This window comes from Hyaena hyaena, unplaced genomic scaffold, assembly GCF_003009895.1.
Source record: "Hyaena hyaena isolate Hyena2069 unplaced genomic scaffold, ASM300989v1 scaffold_594, whole genome shotgun sequence".
NCBI lineage: Eukaryota > Metazoa > Chordata > Mammalia > Carnivora > Hyaenidae > Hyaena > Hyaena hyaena.
In genome coordinates, this window is record NW_024081227.1 from 970,803 (window position 1) to 988,140 (window position 17,338).

Consider the following 17,338-nt stretch of genomic DNA (forward strand, 5'->3'; position numbering starts at 1 on the left):
GTATCATATCCATAAAATTATTGCCAAGACCAATGTCAATGAAATTTTCCCCTGTGTTTTTAATAAGAGTTTTATGGTTTCAGGTCTTGGTTAAGTCTGTATCATGTGGGGCTTTCTTGTCCATTGAAGGATGTTGAGCAGCATCCTTGGATAACTCAGTAGATGACAGTAGTTCCCTCTCTCTCAGTTGCAAAAACCCAAAGTGTCTCTAGACATTGCCAACTATTCTCTGGTGGGCCATACTGTGCCCAGTTGAGAATCATTGTTTTTTTTCCTTTGTTTAGATTCATGTAAGGTTTTTGTAAAAGGATGTGTGCAAAAATAATCTTATCCCCTATTGTTTGGGATTTGAACACCCTATTACACTTCTTCAACCTTGTCAGTCCCCAATTCTTTTACCTCTTGCACACTGGCCAGTCCTTGTCTGATGTCATCTCTCTCTCATAATAATTTGCCAAAAAGTGGTATGGAGCTGCAAATGTATAATGACATTCTAGCTTTTTTTTAGCTGCTTCTCTTGGAGCTGTAGGCATGATAAGCATATGATTAATCTTCCAAATTATCACAGGAGACACTGTTACCAAAAGTTTTGCTGCAGCAGAACAAGAGTCACCAGAGTATGTGTCCATTCTTCCTGCCATCACAGTGCTAAGTCAATAGGATATTTTAGGCTTTGTTAGGACAACATTCTACTTCTGAGTACTAGTCTCTGTTACAGGTTTGAATGTCAAGAAAAAAAAAAGATTTTGGAATGGAGAAACAGCTACTGGACAGATGCAAGAGTAAGAGTATGTTTGATCTATTTGAGGACTAAAATAAAGCCAGTGTGAATGGAACTTAGTGGAAAAGGGGTGGAACAATCTGCGATGAGGTCATAGAGCGATGCAGAGGCAAGGCTTGTAGGCTTTCTAGTCAGCGTAAGAAGTAAGGATTTGGTCCAAGTGCAATGGGAAGCCATTGGAGTGTGTTAGCAGAAAAAGAGAAAAAGTTGGGCATTCTGGGTACCATGGGAGAGACGGACTATAGGGAAATGAGCAGGAGCAGGGAGTCTGATAAGAAGTTCACATGAGATCTGAGATTGATTAGATATGAACTCTAGTCAAAGAGACAGAAGAAAATGCCTGGGTAAAGGAAATTTTCAAGATAAAGCTGGAAGGACTCCTTGATAAATTGAATATTGAGTGTAATAAAAACAATAAATCAAGGATAATTCCTGGACTTTGGCTTATGTAACTAGGGGAAGAGTGTTTTAATTTGTTCAGCTAAAAGGACTCAATGATAAAAACAAGAGTTCTATTTTTTTGTTTTGTTTCTTCAAATTAAGTTTGAGATGTCATTAGTGAACCATGTGGTTATATTAAGTGGCCAATCTACCATATGATTCAACATTTCCTGGAAGATACAAGGAATAGAAATTTTGACTTGAGACTTATCAGCTTTTGAGGTTATCGATAGCCATGGTCCTGAGTAATGGAGAGTGAAGAGAAGGGAGTTTAGCATAGGCTCTTGGGCTTACCAACATTTAGCATGTGAGAATCATAAGAGGGAAAGTAAAGGCAACTGGCATAGGGCAGAGAAAGGAGTAGAAAGACCCAGAGAGACTGGATGTCAAGGATGAGCAGTGCATCTTATTTCTACTGCTGATTCCTAGTCCTCTTGCTAGTAGCAGTTTTGGAGATATACTTGCAGGAGGTGCAAGCAGGTGGTTTATACAAGGGATTTATATTTTTTAAAGATACTCAAATCCAAACAGGAAGATATAATACTGTTTTGCAACCTGCTTTGTTAACAGTTTGTCTTAAAGATCTTTCCATATTAACACACACTTGACCTTTTCAATGACTACATAGTATTTGCAATTTGTCTTCAAAGCCTAAGCAACTCTCCAATTTTCAGGTGTCTTATAAAAGGATGCTCTATTTCTGTTTTTGTCTCTCTCTGTCTCTCTCTAATAGTATTATAAAGAATAAGAAGCCACCTCAACATGAAACATTTTAATTTGAATTAATGAGTACTTGGAGCATCATATTTGACCTTAACTTTGAGATTTAATAATTGTCAGAATGGAGAGTTATTGAATACCAACAATGTTCTCATTCTGTAGAAGAGAGAGATGTGGAAAAACAAGAGAAAATGTTCCCTTGTGTAGGTTTCATGCACTCTAAAGTAATAGAATTAAATGAATACCCCCTGACAATGCAGTGGAATGGAGAGTTATTAAAACCATCCAATCATAACCCCTGGCCACCAAAATCCTGGCTTTGATTAATAAAGCAGCTTACTTTGCTTTTATTGAGTTATTAGTAGAAAAATTCAAACTGCTATTGTCTGAAAAAATTAGTAACCATGAGTGTAAAATATTTCTTCTGTATCTTTCTGAACAATTATGTTTCTTACTGCAATGAGCCTTATAAAAAGACTAATCATTGGATGTTTACATTATCATCAAATTATTCAGAATCATTTGTTAGATTGCCTGTAATTGTAAAACATCTTTTTGTACCACGGGAGACTTTGTATAATAATAAGTATATAATTATTCACCATAAACAAACTCATAACTTAAAACAGTAATGACTTTTGAGATAAAAATTTCTTACATTTTTGTTCACTAAGTGATCATTGCATTTAAGCATCATTAATGAAGTGTTAGCAATTCACATTCACACAGTTGAGGTGTCATTTTTTTTCTTTAATAGGTTTGTAAAATATGCCAACTAATAAGCATGTTGTGAATGTTACAACTTCAACAGTCCTGAAGTGGCTGATTCCTGTGACAAGTAAGTGCTGTAACAGATGAGAATTTAAGCTACTCAAAAAAATTCACTGTTAGAGTGAAATAGGCTTAATTAATTTTTTTCAATCTGTTGGGACAAACATGCACCCACACCAAGATCTGAGAGCCTGGGAAGGGAAGGAGACTCAGGCCTGGGCAGCTATATCCAGTCTGTGTTCTCTTAACCTGAAATTATGTGCCAATCCTACACAAAGGTCACTCTATAACTTGGGGTCTATTTTTTCTTCCTGGGAGGGCTCTTTCTTATCTGATTCATAGGTTCTGTGGCCTCAGGCCTTTCCCTTATTCTCATTTTTCTCCCATCTGGTCAAGCTTGTGTGTGTTGTCAAGATCATTATCCTTAAAACATTGTTCCTTACACCCTCTTTGCCCTTCTTCTGCTGGCAGAAGAGTCTGATGTTTTCCACCGGGGCTGAATCTCTATTTTGTGATCATAGGGAGGAAGGATTCATCGTGGTGTGTTTTTGTTTTTCTCACAGATTGCCACACTCCCGGCCTGGTATTTCAAAGTAGGGTTAACAGTTTGTTTTGGTTTTGTTTTACCAGAATTTTGTCTCCTTTCTTCAGTGGTTTCTTTCTTCTATACTGTTTTTCAGACAGGTTCTACAGCATGTTGGTTCCTGGCTTTTTTTTTTTCCTTTCACTTTGTTCTGGATTGTTCTGGTTTAAGATAATATTTCTCAAAATGTAAGGTCTGAGTTTGGGACCCTTTCCTATTGGTAGTGCTGACTGTTTGTTATTTGCTACTTTTGTTGTCTATTCACTTTGGCTTGAGGCAGGGGTTTCTTAACTTCCGCACCAAACTGCCGCTTACTGGCATGTAAGCCCCCAAGGGCAGGATCTCATTTTATAATCCACTCTCTGCCTGGTTCCAGATTATTTTGGAATAAAGTATGACTCTTTCACAATAGTTTCAGGTTATAACAGGTATCATACATCTCTGGAAAATGTATTCATTTGAGTGGTGTGGACCTACTAGTTTTAAACATCAGTGTGTATGTGTGTGTGTGTGTGTGTGTGTGTGTGTGTTTCCATCATAGCCTTCAGCTGCTTGTCCAGGTGGACAGTCCGTCTTTCCAGTCCACGGTCTCTTCCGCCTCTCCCACTCCCCACACAAGGACCTCTGGACATCTGCAAATCTCGGTAAGCCCTGAGAATTGCAGAGGATGAGTTTCATTTTAGGCACTTGAACTGACACAAATGAATGCTACATGCTAAATATTAAATATTTATATACAGTTCCTCCTTAGAAGATATAGAAGAGGCTTTTCCTCAATCATCTAATAGTTTTTCTCAATAAGAACAGTTGCTTTGCATTGAATAAACAAGGAGGTACATGGCTTGCCTGCTCTATGCCTGGCCTTGAGTACCAAATACAGTCATGACTAGGATAATCCCTGCCTTCAGAGGGCCTGTGATGTAGTGAGAGAAGAAAGTAAATATAATTATATATATTTGCAACCTGGTTTCATGGATTGGATTAAAAACATTGATAGAGATACACCCTGCAGGATCCAGTCATTATTGATAATAGATACAAAACTTCAGAGAAGTCTACATTTTATTACCCTGCAGACTGGAGAAATAGATTGGTGATTGTTTTTTTTAAAGCAAAATGCTTTTGAAATTTTGCCTGAAATTCAAATGGAAATTTTGCCTGAAATTCAAATGAAAATTTTGCCTGAAATTCAAATGAAAATTTTGCATAAAATTTCTGGGCTTTAAAGAGAAAAAAAAATATTTGGCAACCTAAGTTATCTTTACTTTTTTCTTTTTTAATGTTTATTTATTTCTGAGAGAGAGAATAAGAAGGAGCAGGGAAAGAGCAGAGAGACAGAGAGAGAGACTCAGAATCCAAAGCAGGCTCCAGTCTCCAAGCTGTCAGCACAGAGCCCAACACAGGACTTGAACCCACAAACCTTGAGATCATGACCTAAACTGAATCTTGCCACTTAATTAACAGAGCTATCCAGGTACCCATAAGTTATCTTTACTTAAGAAGCTTTTCATGTTCTCTCAGTATAGTGCTTAAAGGTTCACACCCAACTATTCAAATGGAAAATTCCCATTGAATCCAACAGTTTCCTCTTCTGCTTTTACCTACTAGTTTATTTTTCCCTTGCTCTTTTAAACAAATGCTGCATGCAAATTGCTAAGTACACTTGGAAAGGTGTAGGCATAAATGGTACTGTCTGGAATTGTTAAAATGCATTCTACCTAAATAGCTGTACCATGGAAGAAAGTTAACTTTTTTTTTTTTTTTACTAAACCAGGAAAACTTGCTGTGTTTATTTTAACCTAATATGTTTTCATGATTGTACTTTCAATGTTTTGTCAAGATTTTTGTAAGAGAAAATAAAATTCTGAATTATTTTTTCCCCAGTAAGCATGAGTTCTAATTTATTAAGATCTATTTCTTATACATTCTTGAAAGAGCTAAGCAAATCCATGTATGTATCCTTTAACTTAATGGAATAAGAAATAGAATAGGAATGCCAAGATTTGAGCATCTTTAAGATTTTCTTCTCTACTTTTTTATTGATCCCTACTATTTTAAAGCAGAATTCTTTCATAGTTCCAAAGAAATGCCTAAAGCAATGCCATGTTCTTATTCTAGATGACAAAATAAGATGGATGGTTTCACAGTTTCTTTTACAAAACAGAACTCTCCCCATTAAGGCTCATTACAGCAATAAATTGTGACCAGTAACATTCTTAAGCTTGGGGAATTTGAAGCTAATTGAAGCTACATTGAAAGAAACAATATTTGAATAACACATACTTCAAAAAATAAAAAGTATAAATATTCCAAAAAATTTTTCCTCAAACTTACACATTTCAAATAGGAGATATAGGACTAAGTACTGTGTTCCTTTCTGCCCTACCTCAGACGTAAATTCTACAATCACTAACTGACCTTTTCAAACAAAGTGAAGAATCTGCCTCAGGCCTCACTGGGGGCAAGATCAATGACTAGTCAGGGCGCTAGAATGTGCAGCGGCCACAGAAGTAGAGACAGGCCTGGCTGAAATTCTGGCTCAGACTTTCTGTTCTTTATCTTGCAAAGCCTGCTCAAATTGACATGGGAAAGAGCTTGCATCAGTCCCGTGAATCCTGGCCAGAAACTCTAGGACTTTCATCTTGGTGGCTTCATTGTGGGCTCTTAGGCCTCAAAGGAATTCAAATTCTTAGGATCACTGTAGAACCACCTATTGTTGTTCCAGGTACTTTTCCTTCATGACATCTTCGGTGATGAGCTCCCTGGGCTCACCAAATACCAAGTGCTTCCTTCCAGAATACATCCACATCAAATTCAAAACTTCCTAGACTTTTCTTTGGTGGCATAGTTGCCCTTCACGAAACTCATACCCAGGATAAGTATCAGGATGCTGGGCTTGGGCATGCCCTGTTCACCATGTGGCACCACATCATATGTGAGGCCCAATTAGATGAGGAGGTCATAGCAGCCATTGATGGGATCCACTTTCTCTACATCAAGGCCAAAGATCACCTCCATATTCTCAGAGGCTCTCAAGAGAATTTCAGTGAAGTGGTCTTCATATTCTTTGATGACAATCTTCAGTGTATCTGCCTTTGTCATTGGTTCTTTCATTTGATACCTGAGCCGTATGAAATTGACTGATGAATCTACTCTCTTACCTATGGGTGCATTCTTGAAGGCTGGCTCAGACTGAGAGGTGCTATCTTAGTTCTTCTTCTTGGCTATTGGATCCTATGCCTGATTTCCTTGATGAGGTAGCTGTGGTAGCACTGGAAGATGAGTGGAAACTCTGAGGATTCTCAGGAGTCCTAGTTATACTAATATCAGGAGCTTCCTTCATATTTCAGAGCTTTAGAGGATGGGAAGAAAGACCAGTCTCCTCCAGAGCCATAGAGACCTGTGCATCCTACAGGCCCTGGTCTCACTTCATGTCTGAATGGGTAGATCATGTAAGCATTGTGGACTCTTCTGGGGTAGAGGTATGTCTCTTGTGGATGGCAATGAGCAAGAGTATGGACGGTAACATGGGCAATGAGGAATCAGTGCCAAATGTTGGTAATGGTTTAGAGAAATGATCCACCCGTACATTGCTGCTGTGATGTAAAATGGTACAGCAACTGCTTTTTTTATTTACACACAACACCTAGTGCTCATCCCAAGTCCCTCCTCAATGCCCATCACCCATTTCCCCTCTCCCCACACCCCCATCAACCCTCAGTTTGTTTTGTATTTAAAAGTCTCTTATGGTTTGCCTGCCTCCCTCTCTGTTTGTAACTATTTTTTCCCCTTCCCTTCCCCCATGGGCTTCTGTTAAGTTTCTCAAGATCCACATATGAGTGAAAACATAGGATATCTGTCTTTCTCTGACTGACTTATTTCACTCAGCATAATATCTTCCAGTTCCATCCACATTGCTGCAAATGGCATGTCCTTCTTTCTCATTGCCAAGTAGTATTCCATTGTATATATAAACCACATCTTCTTTATCCATCAGTTGATGGACATTTAGGCCCTTTCCATAATTTGGCTATTGTTGAAAGTGCTGCTATAAACATTGGGGCACATTTTCTGTACCCGTATTTTTAGATGTATGATCTGGAACATAAAGAAATTAGAAAATAGAAGCATGTCAAAACAGTGCTTTCTTATCACCTTCCTTCTTCCGGTATCACTAGAGAGATTTAAACCATGTTCTATTTGTATCTGTTAGCCTGTCAATGCTTTTTCTGAGGGATGAGGAGCAGTAATTCAAGGTCATCCATATGTTACCAACAAATATTCTGGAAGCGCTTAAATCCTGTGAGGAGAGAGGGCTGCATGGAATGCTATCTAATGGGGTCCAGAGAAATGGCTAAGAAAGAATTCTTAAAACATCTTTGGTCCAAAAAAAGATGACTTTATTAAAGCACTGGAACAGGACCTGTGTGCAGAAAGAGCTGCACTGGGGTTGTGAAGAGTGTCTGGTTATATACTGTGGAGGGAGATAAAGTCAAGTTTCTTAAAGGGATTTTCACATGCTAAAGAAGACTCACAAATGACCAGAGGTCTAGATATTGTCAAGCTAAGCTTTTCCATCTAGCAAAGCATTATCATTAAGACAGAAGGGAGTTCCTAGAGATTAGGCTACTGACGGGATACCTATAAACTGATGGAGACTATCAGTTTAACCATTTGTTTTCTGTCCTTTCCTTTGTTCTTGGGCAGCCAGGAGTACCTGAGGAATTTCACACATATCCCATTTGGGAGTGAGGGGTGGTTTGCTAGTTTGTGCTTTGCCCTCAGCTTGCCTTATGCTCCCTTATCTCTACCCACAACTATGTCAGGTCCTGTAGATCTTTGCAGAACTACAAACCCACGGAAAGCTGCTCTGCACGTATTCCTCTCAGCCCTATATCTGGGTATCTGGAAAAATGTGCAAGGGAGACAAACTCAAACCTCTAGTCACCAGCCCAGGGTTCTGCATCTGACCTTGGTACCAAGGAAACTGGTTCCTTCCTTAATTTGTCAAGTCTTTATTGCACAGCTAGCTTTAGCTGCAGGGCGTAAAAGGGCAAGTAAAACCAGATGCAGTCCCTACTCTCATGTAGCTTACAGTCTAGTAGAAAAGAACTGAAATCAAATAATTAGAAAAATAACTGTATACTTACCTGAGTGAGTATAGTGCTATAGGGTGAGGAGCTAAAGAGTTCATCCTGGTTGCTGGACAAGAAAGTTATTAACAAAAGAAAAGACAGGATTGTTTCAGATAAGGTCACCTTCCCTTAGGGGAAAGGGCAGGAGGTCTTATCAAGTAGATTATCTCCCAAGTGCTGATCAGGATATTCCACACTGCTTGGCTTCAAATTCCATTCCTGGGACAGGGTGAAACTGCAATTAGGTTAGGTATGAAGTTGGTGGGACTTACTTAGCAAGTGATTCCATTTTGGGGCTGTTGTTTCTGTTTAACAATAGTCAAATCTATTTTTATTTTCAAATTAATAATGATGACTCTTTGAGTATATAAAGATAAATCTCAAATGGAGACAAAAAGGTACTACTACTACTGAGAAAACATAAAAATTTATAGAATTATTTCTCTAATGAAAATTTCTACTATACTGTTTGCCTTGATCATGCTGAAATTTTGCCCCTTTTAAGATGATAAATTGTATTCTTTTAGTGCCTACTTTATAAAACACTAATTTGTTTTTATCATATTTAAATTACTTTTATACTCAAGGAGTGTCCCAATCTCTTTCATGTTTGGACAATCTAAACCTTTAGTAATTTTTTTTTTTTACCCTTCCTCTCAGCTTTTATATATCTAGATGAAAGAGGCCATTTTCTCTGAGGATATTAATCTACAAGTCCATTCATCCCTACTTAGTCAAGTCTTTAAAGAAATGGAATCCCATAGCCAAATACTTAGTTGCTCATATTTCTCTGTCTTAGGACTTTCTTTTTTTTAAATTTAAATCCAAGTTAGTTAACGTATAGTGTAATAATGATTTTAGGAATGGAATTTAGTGTTTCATCACTTCCATATAACACCGAGTGCCTAGTGCTCATCTCAGCAAGAGCCCTTCTTAATGTCCATCACCTATTTAGCCCATCCCCCCACCCAACACCCCTCCAGCAACTCTGTTTGTTTTGTGTATTTAGGAGTCTCTTAGGGTTTGTTTCCCTCTCCGTTTTTAATCTTAAATTTGCTTCCCTTCCCCTATATTCATCTGCTTTGTTTCTTAAATTCCACATATGAGTAAAATCATATAATATTTGTCTGTCTCTGACTTATTTTGCTTAGCATGATACACTCTAGTTCCATCCACATTGTTGCAAATGGCAAGATTTCATTCTTTTTGATGGACAAGTAATATTGCATTATATCTATCTATATCTATATCTATCTTCTTTATCCATTCATCAGTTGATGGACATGTGGGTTCTTTCCATATTTTGGCTACTGTTGACAGTGCTGCTACAAACATTGGGGTGCATGTGCCCCTTTGAATCAGAACACATATACCCTTTGGATAAATACCTAGTAGTGCTATTGCCAGGTCATAGGGTTGTTCTATTTTTAATTTTTTAAGGAACCTCTATACTGTTTTCCAGAGTGGCTGTACCAGTTTGTATTCCCACTGCTAGGGGTCCCTCATTCTTCTCATCCTCACCAATATCTGCTGTTGCTTGAATTGTTAATGTTAGCCATTCTGACAGGTGTGAGGTGGTATCTCATTGTGGTTTTGGTTTGTATTTCTCTAATGATGACTGATGTTGAGCATCTTTTCATGTGTTGGTTAGCCATCTGAATGTCTTCTTTGGGAAAGAGTCTATTCATGTCTTTTGCCCATTTCTTCACTAGATTATTTGTTTTTTTGGGTGTTGAGTGTGATAGGTTCTTTATAGATTTTGGATGCTAAACCCTTTATCGAATATGCCATTTGCAAATATCTTTTCCCATTCCATTGCTTGCCTTTTAGTTTTGTTGATTATCAAAGATTAGTTGGCCATATGTTTATGTGTCCATTTCTGGCTTCTGTTCCATTGATCTAAGTGTCTGTTTTTGTTCCAGTTCCATACTGTCTTGATTACAGTTTTGTAATACATCTTGAAGTCTGGAATTTGTGATGCCTCCAGCTTTGGTTTTCTTTTCCAGGATTCCTTTGGTTATTTTGGGTCTTTTCTGGTTCCGTACAGATTTTAGAATTGTTTGTTCTAGCTCTGTGAAGAATGCTAGTGTTATTTTGATAGGGATTGCACTGAATATGTAGATTTCTTTGTGTAATATCGACATTTTAACAATAGTTTTTCTTCCAATCCATGAGTATGGAATGTTTTCTCATTTTTTTGTGTCTTCTTCAATTTCTTTCATAAGCTTTCTATAGTTTTCAGTGTTAGATATTTCACCTCTTTGGTTAGGTTTATTCCTAGATATTTTATGGGTTTTGGTGCAATTGTAAATGGGATGAATTCCTTGATTTCTCTTTCATTTGCTTCATTATCGGTATATAGAAAGCCAACCAATTTCTGTACATTGATTTTATATCCTTGACTTTGCTGAATTCTTCTATCAGTCCTAGAAGGTTTTTTGGTGGAATCTTTTAGGCTATCCACATAGAGTATCATGTCATCCACGAAGAGTGAAAGTTTGACTTCTTCCGTATCAATTTGGATGCCTTTTATTTTTTTGTTTTATGATTGCTGAGGCCAAGACTTTTAACCCTACATTAAATAACAGTGGACAGTGGTAAGAGTGGACATCCCTGTCATGTTCCTGACCTTGGAGGAAAGCTCTCAGTTTTTCTCCATTGACAATGATATTAGCTATGGGTCTTTTGTATATGGCCTTTATGATCTTGAGGTTCCTTCTATCATTACTTTCTTGAGAGTTTTTATCAAGAAATGATGCTGTATTTTGTCAAATGTCTTTCCTACATCTATTGAGAGGATCATGTGGTTCTGATCCTTTCTTTTATTAATGTGATATATCATATTGATTGATTTGTGGATATCAAACAAGCCCTGCATCCCAGGAATAAATCCCAGTTGATTGTGGTGAATAATTCTGTTAATATATTGTTGGATCTGGTTTGCTAGTTTCTTAGTGAGAATTTTTGCATCCATGCTCATCAGGAAAATTGGTCTATAGTTCTTTTTAGTGGGGTCTTTGTCTGATTTTGGAATCAAGATAATGCTGACCTCATAGAATGAGTCTGGAAGTTTTCCTTTCACTTCTGTTTTTTGGAAAAGCTTCAAAAATAGTAGGAATTAACTCTTCTTTAAATGTTTGGCAAAATTACTCTGAAAGCCATCCAGCCCTGGACTCTTGTTTGCTGGGAGATTTTTGATAACTAATTCAATTTCTTTACTGGTAATGGGTATGTTCAAATTTCCTATTTCTTTGCTACTTCTGTTTCTTTCTGATTCATTTTTGGTATTTTATGTGTTTCTAGGAATTTGTCCATTCCTCCAGATTGCCCAATTTGTTGGCATATAATTGCTCATAATAGTCTCTTACTATTGTTTTTATTTCTGCAGTGTTGGTTGTGATCTTTTCTCTTTCATTCATAATTTTATTTGGGTCCTTTCCTTTTTGATCAGCATGGCTAGAGGTTTATCAATTTTGTTAATTCTTTCAAAGAATCAGCTCCTGGGTTTGTTGATCTGTTATACTGTTGTTGTTGTTTTTTCTGATATCATTGATTTCTGCTCTAATTTTTATTATTTCCCTTCTTCTGATGGTTTTGGGCTTTATCTACTGTTCTTTTTCCAGCTCTTTTAGGTGTAAGGTTAAGTTGTGTATTTGAGACTTTTCTTCCTTCTTTAGGAAGGCCTGGATTGCTATAATACTTCCCTCTTATGACCACCTTTGTGGCATTCCAGAGGTTTTAGGCTTTCATGTTTTCATTTTTATTGGCTTCCATGTACTTTTTAATTTCCTCTTTAATTTCTTGGTTAACCCATTCATTCTTTAGTAAGATACTCTTTAATCTCCAAGTATTCATGGTCTTTCCAAATTTTTTCTTGTGGTTGATTTTGAGTTTCACAGCATTGTAGTCTGAAAATATACAGGGTATGATCTTGACCGTTTTGTACTTGTTGGGGGCTGATTTGAGATCCATTCTGGAGAATGTTCCATATGCACTTGAGAAGAATGTGTATTCTTCTGCTTTAGGATGAAATGTTCTGAATATATCTGTTAAGTCCATCTGGTCCAATGTGTCATTCAAATTCATTGTTTCCTTGTTGATTTGCTGTTTAAATGATGTGCCCATTGCTGTAAGTGGGGTGTTGAAGTCTTCTACTATTATGGTATTATTATCAATGAGTTCTTTATGTTTGTGGTTAATTAATTTATATATTTGGGTTCCTCTTCACTGGGGGCATAAATACTTATATATTTAGATCTTCTTTGTGGATAGTCCCCTTAATTATCATATAATGACCTTCTTCATCTTTTGTTACAGTCTTTATTTTAAAATCTAGTTTGTCTGATATAAGTATGGTTACTCCAGATTTCTTTTGATGACCATTAGCATGATAAATGGTTCTCCATCCCCTAATTTTATTTTTATTTTTAAAAATTTTTTTAATGTTTTATTTATTTTTGAGATAGAGATAGAGATAGAGTGAGCAGGGGAGGGTCAGAGAGAGAGGGAGACACAGAATCCGAAGAAGGCTCCAGGCTCTGAGCTAGCTGTCAGCACAGAGCCCAACGCAGGGCTCGAACCCACAAACCGTGAGATCATGACCTGAGCCGAAGTCAGATGCTTAACCGACTGAGCCACCCAGGTTCCCCTCCATCCCCTAATTTTCAATCTTCAAGTGTTTTTAGGTCTAAAATGAGTCTCTTGGAGGCAGCATATAGATGGGTTTTGTTTTGTTATCCATTCTTATGCCCTATGTCTTTTGACTGAGCATTTAGTCCATTTACATTTAGAGTGATTACTGAAAGATACAAATTTAGTGCCATTATGTTACCTGTAGAGTTGGAGTTTCTGGTGCTGTTCTCTGGTCTTTTCTAGTCTTTGTTGCTTTTGTCCCTTTTGCTATGTTCATCGTTAGTCCACTCAAAGAGTCCCCCTTAAAAAACCTGCAGGGCTGGTTTAGTGGTTACAAACTCCTTCAGTTGTTATTGGGTTTTTGTTTTGTTTTGTTTTGTTCGTCTGGGAACCTCTGTCTCTCCTTCTATTTTGAATGACCTTTGCTGGATAAAGAATTATAAGCTGCATATTTTTCCAACTCAGCATGTTGAATATAACCTGCCACTCCTTTCTGGTCTGCCAAGTTTCTGTGGATAGATCTGTTGTGAACTTGATCTGTCTTCCTTTATAGGTTGATGACTTATTTTTCCCCTTGCTGCTTTCATAATTCTTTCCTTGTCTGTATTTTGTGAATTTGATTATGTTACCTTTGACTGTATTATGTAAATTTGTGTTGCTGGTGGTAGGTTTTTGTTGAATCTAATGGAAGTTCTCTGTGCTTCTTTGATTTTGATGTCTGTATTCTTCCCTAGATTAGGACATTTTTCCAGTATAATTTGCTCACATAAACGTTCTGCCACTTTTTCTCTCTCTTCATCTTCTGGGACGCCTATGACTTGGATATTCTTCCTTTTTAATGAATCACTGAGTTCTCTATGTCTTGTATCTTGATCTTTTGTCTTTGTTTCCCTCTTTTGTTCTGCTTCATTTTTATTTATAATTTTATCTTTTATAAATATCTTTAATCTTTTATCAATTTATAATTGTTGATTTACTGCTCCACTTTGTCCTTGCTGTTGTGGCATCCATTTGAGATTACATCTCAGTTATGGCATTTTAAATTTCAGCCTGACTAGATTTTGTTTCTTTGATCTCTGCAGAAAGGGATTTTCTGGTGTTTTCTATGCTTTCTTCAACCCGAACTAGAATGCTTATTATCATGGTTCTAGTTTCTAATTCAGACATATTACTATGTCAGTGTTGATTGAATCCCCAGCTGTCATATCTTCCTATTTTTTTCTTTTGGGGGTGAATTCCTTCATTTTGTCATTTTGATGGAAGAAAAAAATAACAAAATTAAAAATAAAGATTTTAAAATTTAAAACAAAACAAAAAATTAAATAAAAGAAGCTAGATCCTAGGTGTAGGTGTGTTTCAGTCTTCTCATTGAAAGAAGCTTGATAGAATAGAGAAAAAATGGAAAGGAAAGAAAAAATTGAAAAATTAAAAAAATATAATAAAATATAATAAAAGAAATGAAATGGAGTAAAAAAATAAATCAAGGAAAGTAAAAAATAAAGTTTTCTTTTTCTGTATCTAAGAAAAAGAGAGAAGAGAAAGAAAGAAAAAAGAAAACGATTTAAGCAAAAACAGAAACAAAGAAAACGAACAAGTGAACCTACAAACATAATAAAACACAAATGAAGTTACATTCAGTTTCCCCTAGAACTGAAACTATGAAACTATAGAGTATGAACTACTCTATAGTCTGTACACTAAGAGGTGGAGTGACTTGTGTTTGTTTTCTGGGGGATGTGCTTGGAGGGCTCAGTTGGGTGGGACTTAGTGTAACAGCTCCATTCTCCACTAAGTGGCACTGCTTAGTTTACTGGGGTGGATCCCTTTGTATGTGCAAGAAAGGTGGAAATGGCTTCTCCCAGCTCTCTGTCTCTGGCACAGGAAGTTTGCACTCATCAACCTGCTATCAAGCACCCTTCCTTTGTCTTAGGTTTCTGTCCACTCCCTGCCTCTACCCTGTCCGTGTCCAAGCTGTCTGCCTGCCAGACAGCACCTCCCTCCAGAGTTTTATCTCAGATGGCATTGTGTTACAAAACCCACACTTCAGAGACCCCCGCAGCTTGGACCTGTGCTGACTTTCTGGGGGACAGTCTCACTGAGCAATGGCCAAGTGCTGTCTTGCCCCAGAAAACATTCATGCAATAGTGCAGTGGCAGAGGTTCAGAGAATATGGCAAATCACAACACACAGCTGGTGCCAGGTTTTGCTGCACTCTGGCATCTTTGCTCAATACCAGCAAACATGGCTGCTCTCTGGGGTCACTGGGACCTTTGCCTGGGGAGGCCCAATGGTCTCTACCAAATGCACTATAAGCAGGGCAACCGTTTATCCCCATGTGGCACATGGACTCCTCATACCACACTACCTGTTCCTGGGGATTCTCCCTACTTCCTCACCAGAGCACCACCAGGCACCGAGCTCTGAAACTTCAAACCCTCTGCTCCACTGTTTATAGAATCCTGGTGGTATTGAAACCCTCTGCTTTCTCCCCATGAGTGGTCTTGGGGAACAGATTTCTTGTTCTTTCCCCTGTGAGTGCTTTTACTCTTTCTCTTTCTTTTTCTCCAGCTACATTCAGGGGGAGTGCTTTTCTTACATGAGCCCAATGTACCACACTCTCCTCCTTTCTCTTTCTTTCTCTGTTCACTGTCTGTGAATAAAGCTCCCTACCCTCCATGGCTTTTCTCTCCCCCAGTTCACCTCTCTATACTGTGTACTTGTTGTGTTTTGTGGCTCAACTTATGCAGATTGTTGCATTAGTCCTCAGATCAGTATCCAAGTGTTCAAAATGGTTTGGTGTTGATCCTGCTGCATCTCAGGGATGATACAAGCTCAGGGTCTCCATGCTGCTCCACCATCTTAACTCCTCCTTTGTCTTAGGTCTGTCTCAATTCAACTTTACTGCTTTGTGACTAAAGGTCCAAATAGAAATACAGGTGAATTATCTGCAAATGTTCTATATGTAAGGAGGTATATCAGTTGATTGCAAGCAACAGGCCAATAAAAGATGATTGTATTAGAAGAATTTGCTCACGAGATTTCACATGGAACAAGAATCAGGGCTGCTTCAGGATCTCTATAGCGGTCTCATCAGGGGGTTTTGGAGACACTTTGCTTCATGTGTTTGAGAGATGAATACATTAATATCTTGTGGCAATGGCTTCATCTTAACATTGCATGTATAATTTAAAAGACCAAAAAGAGGGGTGCCTAGGTGGGTCTGGCTTTTGATTTCATCTCAGGTCATGATCCCAGAGTTGTGGGATGGATCTTTTGTTGGGCTCTGTGCTGAGCGTGGAGCCTGCTTAAGATTCTCTCTCTCTCGGGGCGCCTGGGTGGCTTAGTCGGTTAAGTGTCCGACTTTCGCTTAGGTCATGATCTCGCGGTTCGTGGGTTCAGGCCCCGCGTCGGGCTCTGTGCTGACTGCCAGCTCAGAGCCTGGAGCCTGTTTCAGTCTGTGACTCCCTCTCTCTCTGACCCTCCCCTGCTCACGCTGTCTCTCTATCTCCTAGAAATAAAATAAAAAATATTAAAAAAAAAAAAGATTCTCTCTCTCTCTCTCTCTCTCCCCCTACCCCCTCTCTTGTTCTCTCTCTTTCTCCCTCTCCAACAACAACAAAATGCCAAGAAAAGTAAAAAACCCAAACAAAAAAGCATCTAACACACAGAAAAGTACCTACTATTCATATTTTTGGAAGGCAACCTGACCATATAAATATAATTTGGAGAATTATCATGTCCTTTGATCAAGTAATCTTAACCTCATAACATTTAAAACAAAAAAGGATTTGTGTTAATAAGTTTACACTTTTGACATATTTTCAAACTGCAGTTGACTTTCATTTGGAGAATACCTTCATAAATTATGATTCTATGGAATTGAAAATTTAATCAACATTTCAAAATATTTTGGATAGCGTTGTGACCATGGGATTTAACACTTTCAGTCAAATTTGTGACTTAGGGTTGCAGCATCCGTCCCAAGGGGCACCATTCCTGAAGATGGGCAGTCTCAGTTTGTGACTTAGGCAGAAAACCTTAATTCACAAAGAGCTGCATTAAAGCCAGGTCTCTGAATCTGAGACTCACAAATACGCCTCTGCCTCCAGCTAAGAGTGCTTTCAACTTGGAATTGGAATCAAACTTAGCACCAAGTCTTATGAAATGAAAGGTCAGCTATTTAATGGCATAGTTTTAATTAAATAATAATGGTTCTTTGTGTTATATAAAAAGAAAGTAAGCAAGTTCCAAAATGGAAGACTGAAAAACTAATTC

General features: G+C 37.8%; 1 long non-coding RNA gene and 1 pseudogene across 1 annotated transcript; one reads left to right on the top strand and one right to left on the bottom strand.

Annotated features, from left to right (window-relative positions):
• Positions 1 to 124: 124 nt before the first annotated feature.
• LOC120248540 lies at positions 125 to 2,780 on the top strand. Its single transcript, XR_005532598.1, has 3 exons — positions 125 to 617; positions 719 to 782; positions 2,700 to 2,780. It is a non-coding gene; the product is annotated as an uncharacterized LOC120248540 (long non-coding RNA).
• A 3,055-nt stretch (positions 2,781 to 5,835) lies between these two features.
• LOC120248547 lies at positions 5,836 to 6,887 on the bottom strand (annotated as a pseudogene).
• Between the last annotated feature and the right edge of the window lie 10,451 nt (positions 6,888 to 17,338).